Genomic DNA, 8,729 nt, shown 5'->3' with positions numbered 1-8,729 from the left:
GTTTAATATTTTCTAAATGTTATTTATAAACATCATTATTTTTTAACAATGGCTTATTCTTTATATTAATTTATACGTATTAATAACCAGTTAATATATTTTCATATTATTTATTGACTAAGGGGTTGTTTGATTTTTTATTCCTTAAGTTATAAATATATTAAGTTGCATGTAAGCATTAATATGAGCAACAAAGAATAATTGGGAACAACTATAGAATATCCTTTTAACCTTACATATACACTAGTTGTGTACCCACGTAATGCGGCGGGAGTCGTGAATTTTAACGATTTTGAAGTTTCACTGGTTTTGTTAGAGAATATTTAACGATGATATAAGTTACACTCGATCTTTTCATATTAATACAATTTGAATAAATAAGAGTTATGGTTCCAACCACAGTCTATCGATGAAAAAAATGGTATTAAATAAGAGTTATGGTTCCAATTTGTACTTGGATACCTTATTATATTTGGGAATGTGATTATGTGACTTTTGAATTTTAAAAATTTAAGATGGCCATTCATTCATGAAGGTCTGAAAGGATCACCCTTATCATCCGAGATAAAAGAAAAAGTTCACCTAACAACAATCCTACCAATCTACCAATGGGCAGAGGCAGAGGAAGAGGTCATGGTAGAGACCATGGAAGGGTTCGTGGAAGAGGAAGAAACGATCAAACTGAAGTTCATCCAGATCAGGGTGAAGCAATTCAGGAGAATGTAAATCAAGAACCGATACAACCTCCTGAGTATGTTACTCGAGATATGTTAGAAGAGGAAATGAGTAAGTTAAGAAATATTCTGACATCTATTATGGGAGTACTAGCCAGGGTAGAGACAAAAGAATCGAAATAAATCCGCAGATTCAATATACAAAGACCAGAGGGGGCGACATCAAAATATCCCCAACATTCTCTACAAAAAGTGATTCGGTGAAGGCAACATGCTGGTTGAGGGAGATAGAATCTGTATTCAATACTAGTAACTGTTCATACGAGGATAGATCGGATTTGCTATATCAATGCTAAAGTCAAATAGTCTATACTAGTGGGACGTTGAATCACTAGCAAGACCAAATGTTTTGCAATCAATGTCCTGGATGGAATTTGTTGACCGATTTAGAGAGTAGTTCTGTCTGAAGGCAGCCGTCAGACAATTAGAAGAAGAATTCGTAAAGCTAGAACAAGGTAATCAAACGGTAAAGGAGTACACTGAAAAATTTATCAAACACTCTCGATTTGCAGAAAACTATATTCCATCAGAATCTCGTAAAGTCGAGAGGCACGTCTGGGGGTTAAAACCTTCAATACGAGAGTTCGTGATTGCCATGAATCCCTCTATATTTCCACTAGTAGTTGATGCTGCTGAAACAACTTAAAGGAACAAGAACAAGTAGGGGGAGGAGAAGGTGGTTGAGAAAAGAAAATGGGAAGGGTCTTCGACTGCATATATAAAACCAAAATTTGTAAAGATAGAGAATCGTTCTGCCCAACGATTTGGTGAAAGACCGTACCAAAGATGTCACCGTATCCATCTGGGTGACTGAAATTTTGAATAGAGGAAGTGTTATAAATGTGGGGAATCGGGGCACTTGTCTAGAAATTTCTGGATTTCTAAACGATGTTTATATTGTAATTCTCCCTACCATATCAAGCCAGATTGTCCTCAGTTAAAAGGCTTCAAGACTAACTTTGGGTGGAAATACTCCAAGTGCGCGTAGGGGAGTCAACATCCGGAGAGGTTAGTCGGATAGGACGAGCGGCTGATCTTTTCAGATGGCACAAGGAGAGGCAGAAGAAACCCCTGATGTGGTAACAGGTACCTTTCTGATCAACTCTGTATATGCCAAGGTGCTCTTTGATTATGGTGCTAATTGTTCATTTGTATCACCTTAGTAGTTGATACTACTAACAATAGTCAAGTATTTGTTACCCGTGTTTTTGATAATTGTGACATTAAAATTGAGGGGTGTGGGTTACCAATTTGTTTATTGCGAATACCGATGAGAGAGTTTGATGTTGTGGTGTGTATGGATTAGTTAGTAGAAAATCAGGCTAATATTGTGTGCAAAAAAAATATAATCAGTATTGATTTACCGGACAAAGGGTCGATTGTGATTTATGGTGATCGTAGGGATCATCAAAATAGTCTGATATCTGTCATGAAAGCCACAAAAATGTATTCAGAAAGGGTGTCAAGGTTTTCTAGGTTATGTGGTCGATTCAAAGAAAGAAAAGGGTAAAAAAAGATCTGACTAGTTTACCACTTGATCGATCCGTGGAATTCAAAATTGATTTGATGCCTGGGGCAGCACTAGTGGCTAAAGCTCCATATCTTATGGCACTATTGCTCCTCTCTCTCTCTCAGTGATTTGATGATGATCCTTTTTACCATACAAAGTGTACTATCTCTGTATTCAATTTCAGTGATCATCACTGAGTCTGTTCAGTGATTGTTAAACATGTACTGTAATTCCTTCAAAGACAAGTATTCATTAGGAAGACAAAACTCACAACACAGAACCTTCGGCGATATCAAAGATAAAAGCTGAAGATAGAGACAAGTAAGTTTGTAATATGATGCGGTTTTTCAGTGGTAACAAGCTTGGCTACACTAGTATGAAATCTACTCAAGATTCAGCGAACACTGATGAGACCTTCAGCATCATTCTAGTGTCAGTGATCAAATAATCTTGTTGAACAAAATTAATTTTTTGTCTTTTCCTTCTACATACAAAGGACAAACCCATACCTCACAAAAGTAAAGTATTGTACAGAGTCACTCTACTTTCTCCAAGCGTGCTTACTTACTTTATGAAAGACTATTGTTCATATACGGCCAAAGACTGTATAGCTACAATAAAGGACAAGCTCACCTCTTAAAGCTTGCGACGTGCTTTGTACATTCTTAATTGCATTTAATGCAATGGGTATCAATAGCTGAGTAGTTCTTTCTTCTCAGTTATCGTCTTCCTCATCTGATTACCCAAGAAGATACTTCTCCCTCTAATTCTCTATCTAAGAGAAAGACTTCAACTGTAACAAGTGAAGAGCACAAGACCTTCTTAACCTTTTCTATAGCAAATCTTTTCTTTATTGATATATGTAATTTGTGTGTTTCTTTGATTGTTTATATAAGTTCTGTATCTTATCTTTTCCACAAAAAATTTGTAAAAATCTGTATTGATTTTTTTTATCAATATAAGTTTTTTAAAAGTGAAAGTTGCTATGTTTGTATTCACCCCCCCTACAAACCGTTACCTATAAACCCTTGTAGATCCGGCTAGGACCAACAAGTGGTATCAGAGCGGTGTTTGTTTTAGTGTTGTGTTGTTGTTTTATTAGTGTTTTATTATCTCTTTTTTCTAGATAATTTATTTACCTCTGAAATGGGTTTGCAAAACACGAGCACAAACTTTCACGATAATGTCTCTCTTGCCAAACTTCCCCTATTTATTAGGGACAACTTCAGTCTCTGGAAGAACCGGATGTCTCTCTTTTTGGAAGGTGTGGATCTTGAGATTCTATACTACATTGAAAATGGACCTTATGTTTCATTTGCAATTTCTCCAGCAGTTCCTGCTACCGCTATGACTGCCGCGATCCCTAAATGATAGATTCTAAAGCTCCATCATTAGTGGAGTGACAAAGAAAAGAAGAAAATGGATTTAGATACTCGTGCAACATCTATAATAGCCATTGCTCTTCCTGACGAGGTTTATCACACTGTGATGAAGCTTAAAACCTCAAAAACCATGTGAGACACTCTTTGTGTTCAATATGAAGGTACTACTGAAGTAGAAGAATCGAGGAAGATAAATTTAGTAAGACAATATGAAAGTTTTCTCTGTGAAAAATATGAATCATTTTCTGATGTACATCAACACTTTAATTGTCTTCTTATTGATTTGAGGACAGTTAGAAGAGAATATTCCTACTCAGAGACACTGACAAAGTTCCTTGAATGTTTGCCAAAATCATGGGATAATTATATCGTGTGTTTCAAGATGTCTAAGGACATGTCCTCTCTTTCCCTTAGTTCTCTTTATGCAATATTGTTGAATCATGAACAATCTTGTCAGTTGAAGAAGAATCTTCTAAAAGACTCCAAAGAAATGAAAATCACTCTTCTAGATTTGATCTTTGATAGCCCTTCAGCTGGCCCTTCTATTTTTTCTACTCCCTCCTCTTCTCTTTCAATCACTGAGTTTGGTTCTTCTAACTCTGAGGACTTGACAGACGCTGATCTTTTAGAGTTTGAAGAGTTGCTGACCCTTCTTACTAACTTTTTCAGAAAGTTTTCCAGAAAAAGAAACAAATGTAGATCTCCTTTTTTGACAATAGCTAACAAGCCAAAGTCAAATCCCATTGACAAGGCCTCAGCTAGCTGCTACAACTGTCAACCCAAAGGTCACTTTTCTAGTGAATGCAGGTCGAAAAAAGCTAGGAAGCTATCTTCTAACCTCTCATCCTTCTTCAGATCTAAAGATGAAAAATATCTGAAACTAAAGGAGAAGTACAAGAAGATGAAGAATCATCAGCTTAGAGGCAAAGGTCTTGTCACTGAAGAGCATGACTGGGATGATTCATCTGATGAATCATCCTCGGACGAGAAAGACACAGCCTATCTCTGTCTCATGACCAAGGATGTCAAATATGAACCATCTAAGACATCATCCTCTAGTGATATGTTGCCATCAACCTCTACTCAGGATGTCAAAGGCATCTGGTATCTAGATAGTGGATGTTCTAGACACATTGCTGAAGATAAAACCCTGCTCTCAGACTACAAAGACGAAAGAGGCCCTCTCGTGACCTTTGGAGGAAATGGAAAAGAACATAACAAGGGCTTTGGTATATTAACCAACGATGCAACCACTTTCAAACGTGTTGCATATGTTGGAGGACTGAAGCACAATCTTCTTAGCATCAGTCAGTTGTGTGATAAAGATTTCACAGTGAAATTCTAGAAGAATTCTATTGATCTTCTCTCTTAGTGATTTGATGATTATCCCTTTTATATATCAAAGTGTATTATATTTGTATTCAGTTTCAGCAATCATCACTGAGTCTGTTAAGTGATCGTTGAACATGTATTGTAATTTGTTCAGAGACCAATATCCTTCAAGAAGACCAAACGCACACCACAGATCTTTTAGCGATGTCGAAGACAGAAGCTAAAGATTAGAGACCAGCAAGTTCGTGATCTGAAGCGGTTTTCAGTGATAACAAACTCGTCTACACAAGTGTGAAATCTACACAAGATTTAGAAAGCACTGATAAGACCTTCAACGTCATTCAAGTATTCAGCGATCAAATGAATCTTGTCGAGCAAGATAGTTTTTGTCTTGTCATTATACACACAAAGAACAAACCCATTCCTTTCAAAGTAAAGTATAGTACGGTCACTTCTCTGTCTCCAAATGTTCTTACCTACTTTATGAAAGAGGACTATTCGTATACAGCCAAAAGAACTGTATATTGCAACAAAGGACAAGCTTTCCTCTAAAAACTTATGAAGTGCTTTGTACCTTTTGAATTGCATTAAATGCAATGTGTATAAATAACTGAGTAGTTCTCTTCTCACTTATCACTCTCCTTCTCCAATCTTACCCAAATGGATACTTCTCGCTCTACTCTTTGTCTAAGAGAAAGACCCACTTTATCAAGTGAAGAGCACACTATTTCTTATCTTATTTCTTGTAGCAAGTCTTTTCTTATTGCTATCTTTAATTTTGTGTGTATCTTAGATTGTTTAGATAGGTTATGTATCTTATATCTTCCATAAACAATCTGTAAAATTTGAATTAATATTCTTTATCAATATATAATTTTTAAAAGTAAAAGCAATTGCTTCTATTCATCTCCCCCTTCTACAAACTGTTACCTATAAACTCTTATAGATTCGGTTGGGACCAACAAGTAGTATCTTAGCAGTGTTTGTTTTTGTGTTGTATTGTTGTTTTATTGCTGTTTTATTATCTCTTCTTTTCTAGATAATTTATTCCTTTCAAAATGGCTTTACAAACACTAGCACAAACTACGACAATGGCTCACTTGCCAAACCTCCCCGGTTTATTAGAGACAACTTTAGTGTCTGAAAGAACCGAACGTCTCTCTTTTTGGAAGGTGTGGATCCTGAGATTCCATACTATATAGAGAATGAAGCTTATGTTCCATCCACTATCTCTCCAGCAGTTCCTTCTACTGTTATGACTACCACGATTCTTGAACGGTAGATTCCAAAGCTCCCTAATCAATGGAGTGATGAAGACAAGAAGAAAGAGGCTTTATACACTCGTGTGAGGTATATAATAGTCATGGTTCTTCCTGAAAAGGTCTCTCACTCTATGATGAAGCTTAAAACCTCGAAAACCATATGGGACACTCTTTGTATTCAACATGAAGGTATTTCTTAAGTACAAGAATCGAGGAAGATTAATTTAGTAAGACAATATGAAAGTTTTTTTTTTTGTGGAAAAACTGAACCTTTGTCTGAAGTACATCAACGATTTAATTGTCTTCTTATTGATTTGAGGACAATTGGAAGTTAATATTCCAACTCAAAGACATTGACAAAATTCCTTTAATGTTTGCTAGAAGCATGGGATCAGTATACCATGTGTCTCAAGATGTCTAAGGACATGTCCTTCCTTTCTCTCAGTTCTCTTTATGTGATATTGCTTAATCAAGAGAAATCCTGGAAGCTGAAAAAGGATCTTCTCAAAGACTCCTAGGAAAGGAAAAACTCTCCGTTAGCTTTGATCTCTAATGGCCCGTTAGTTGACCCTTCTATTTCTTCTATTTCCTCTTCTGTTTCTATCACTGAGTTAGATCCTTCTAACTCTAAGGACTTGACAGACGTCGATCTTTCATAGTTTGATAAGTCGTTGGCCCTTTCAAACTAACTCTTTCAGTAGTTTCATGATAAAAAAAACAACTACCGCGGATCCCCTTTGCTGACCATAGCTGAAAATCCAAAGTCAAACCCCATTAACATGGCTTCAGCAAGCTGCTACAACTGTCAAAGCAAAGGTCACTTTGGAAGTTAATGCAAGTCGAAGAAAGCTGCGACAACATCTTTCAACTTCTCATCCTTCTTAAGGCCTCAAAAGGATAAGTACCTATAATTGAAGGAGAAGTACAAAAAGATGAAGAATCTTCATCGTAAAGGCAAAGGTCTTGTCGCTGAAGAGCATGACTGGGCTGATTCTTCTGATGAATCATCCTTTGATTAGGAAGACACAACTTACCTTTCCCTCATAGCCAAGGATGGCAAAGATGAACCATCTGAGACATCATCCTTCAATGATCCCTCATCATCAACCTTTGCTCAGGATTGTACCATGAATGAACCCTATTCTTTTTCTTCTGATAGCCTATTTGCATTAAATACACTGACAGTTGACCTTTACAATGCCCTGAATGGCAAATCCAAAGCTGAAAAGCTTAATCTTGATCTACAAAATCAATTAGAGAGATGCCATTCAAAGATCAAGGAGCTGACTGAGATTGAGGAAAATCTTAAGAATCAGGTCATTGTAAACCAGACCATTAGCATTGAACGCAAGCATGCTATCGCTGAGTGTCTGCAAGCAATTGTTGAACTCAAGGTTGAGAAGGCTACCATTGAAGGGTGGTGCAAAGCCTCTATCAAGGCCTCTAAGATCATCAATGCTTAGATACCTGCCAAGATAAAGAGTGGTCTAGGATTCTTCTACGATCAAGAAGCATGTGTCATTGACAAGTCCATGCTTAAGTTTGGTACATTTGTCTCTTCCATTTCTAACACCTCTTTCTCTCAGTACTCTTCCACTAAGACTCATCTTGAAGGAACACTTTTGAGTTCAGGATGCAAAGACAAAAGTAAATTGTTGGTCTCTTTGGGTCTACAAGATGTGTATAATAGTTTGTAGAAGGGGGAGATAAATACAAACACAGTGAACTTTTCAAATTTCAAATATTTCTTGATAAAGAAAAATAATACAGATTTTACAAGATTGTTTGCAGAAAGATAAGGTAAATATAACCTATCTAAACAATCTAAGTTACACACTAGTTCTTAGCAAAGAGAAATGATTTGTTGTTTAAGACTTAGAAGGAATTAAGTTATTTCTCGGTAAGAACTATTTAGAATACTAAAAGGGATTCTAACTTTTTTTTGAAGATGGGCGTATTGTGTTCTTAGATGTGTGTTCTTTTACTTATGCACGTAAGTTAAGGTTCACGAGTAAGTAGCAGTGTCTCTGCATGGAGATATAACACATCTATTTATACCCATTGCATTAAATGCACATTTAATGCAACGTAGTGGGGTTTGAACACTCGTTAAGCCTTTAGAGAAAGACTTGTCCTTTGCTACTGTCACACCCCGCTAAAGCGGAATCACAAGATGTAACAGGCAAGCGAGTCATAGCAACTGTTCATAAATAACACTATTTCAAGTTGTTCAAAATAAAATGATTCATCGACATAACAGGAGTTAGAATTTACACAACGTTCACAAATACATCAAAAACTTGACTTAATGGATCYTRRCTCAAGTATRCTCCCTTAAAAATCCAAACCACTTACTTAGAACCTGAAAAGCACGGAAATAAAAATGAGGTCAACTACAAAGAGTTGGTGAGTTCACGGGTTTTCACATGCATAAAACATTTCAATGCATAAACCAAGTAATAGCAAACTTATGCGAATTCTTTGCACTTAATAAATGTAAATCTCCTAG

This window comes from Cynara cardunculus, assembly GCF_001531365.2.
Source record: "Cynara cardunculus var. scolymus isolate 2C chromosome LG 16, CcrdV1, whole genome shotgun sequence".
Lineage (NCBI taxonomy): Eukaryota > Viridiplantae > Streptophyta > Magnoliopsida > Asterales > Asteraceae > Cynara > Cynara cardunculus.
Note: the sequence above shows the minus strand (reverse complement) of the source record.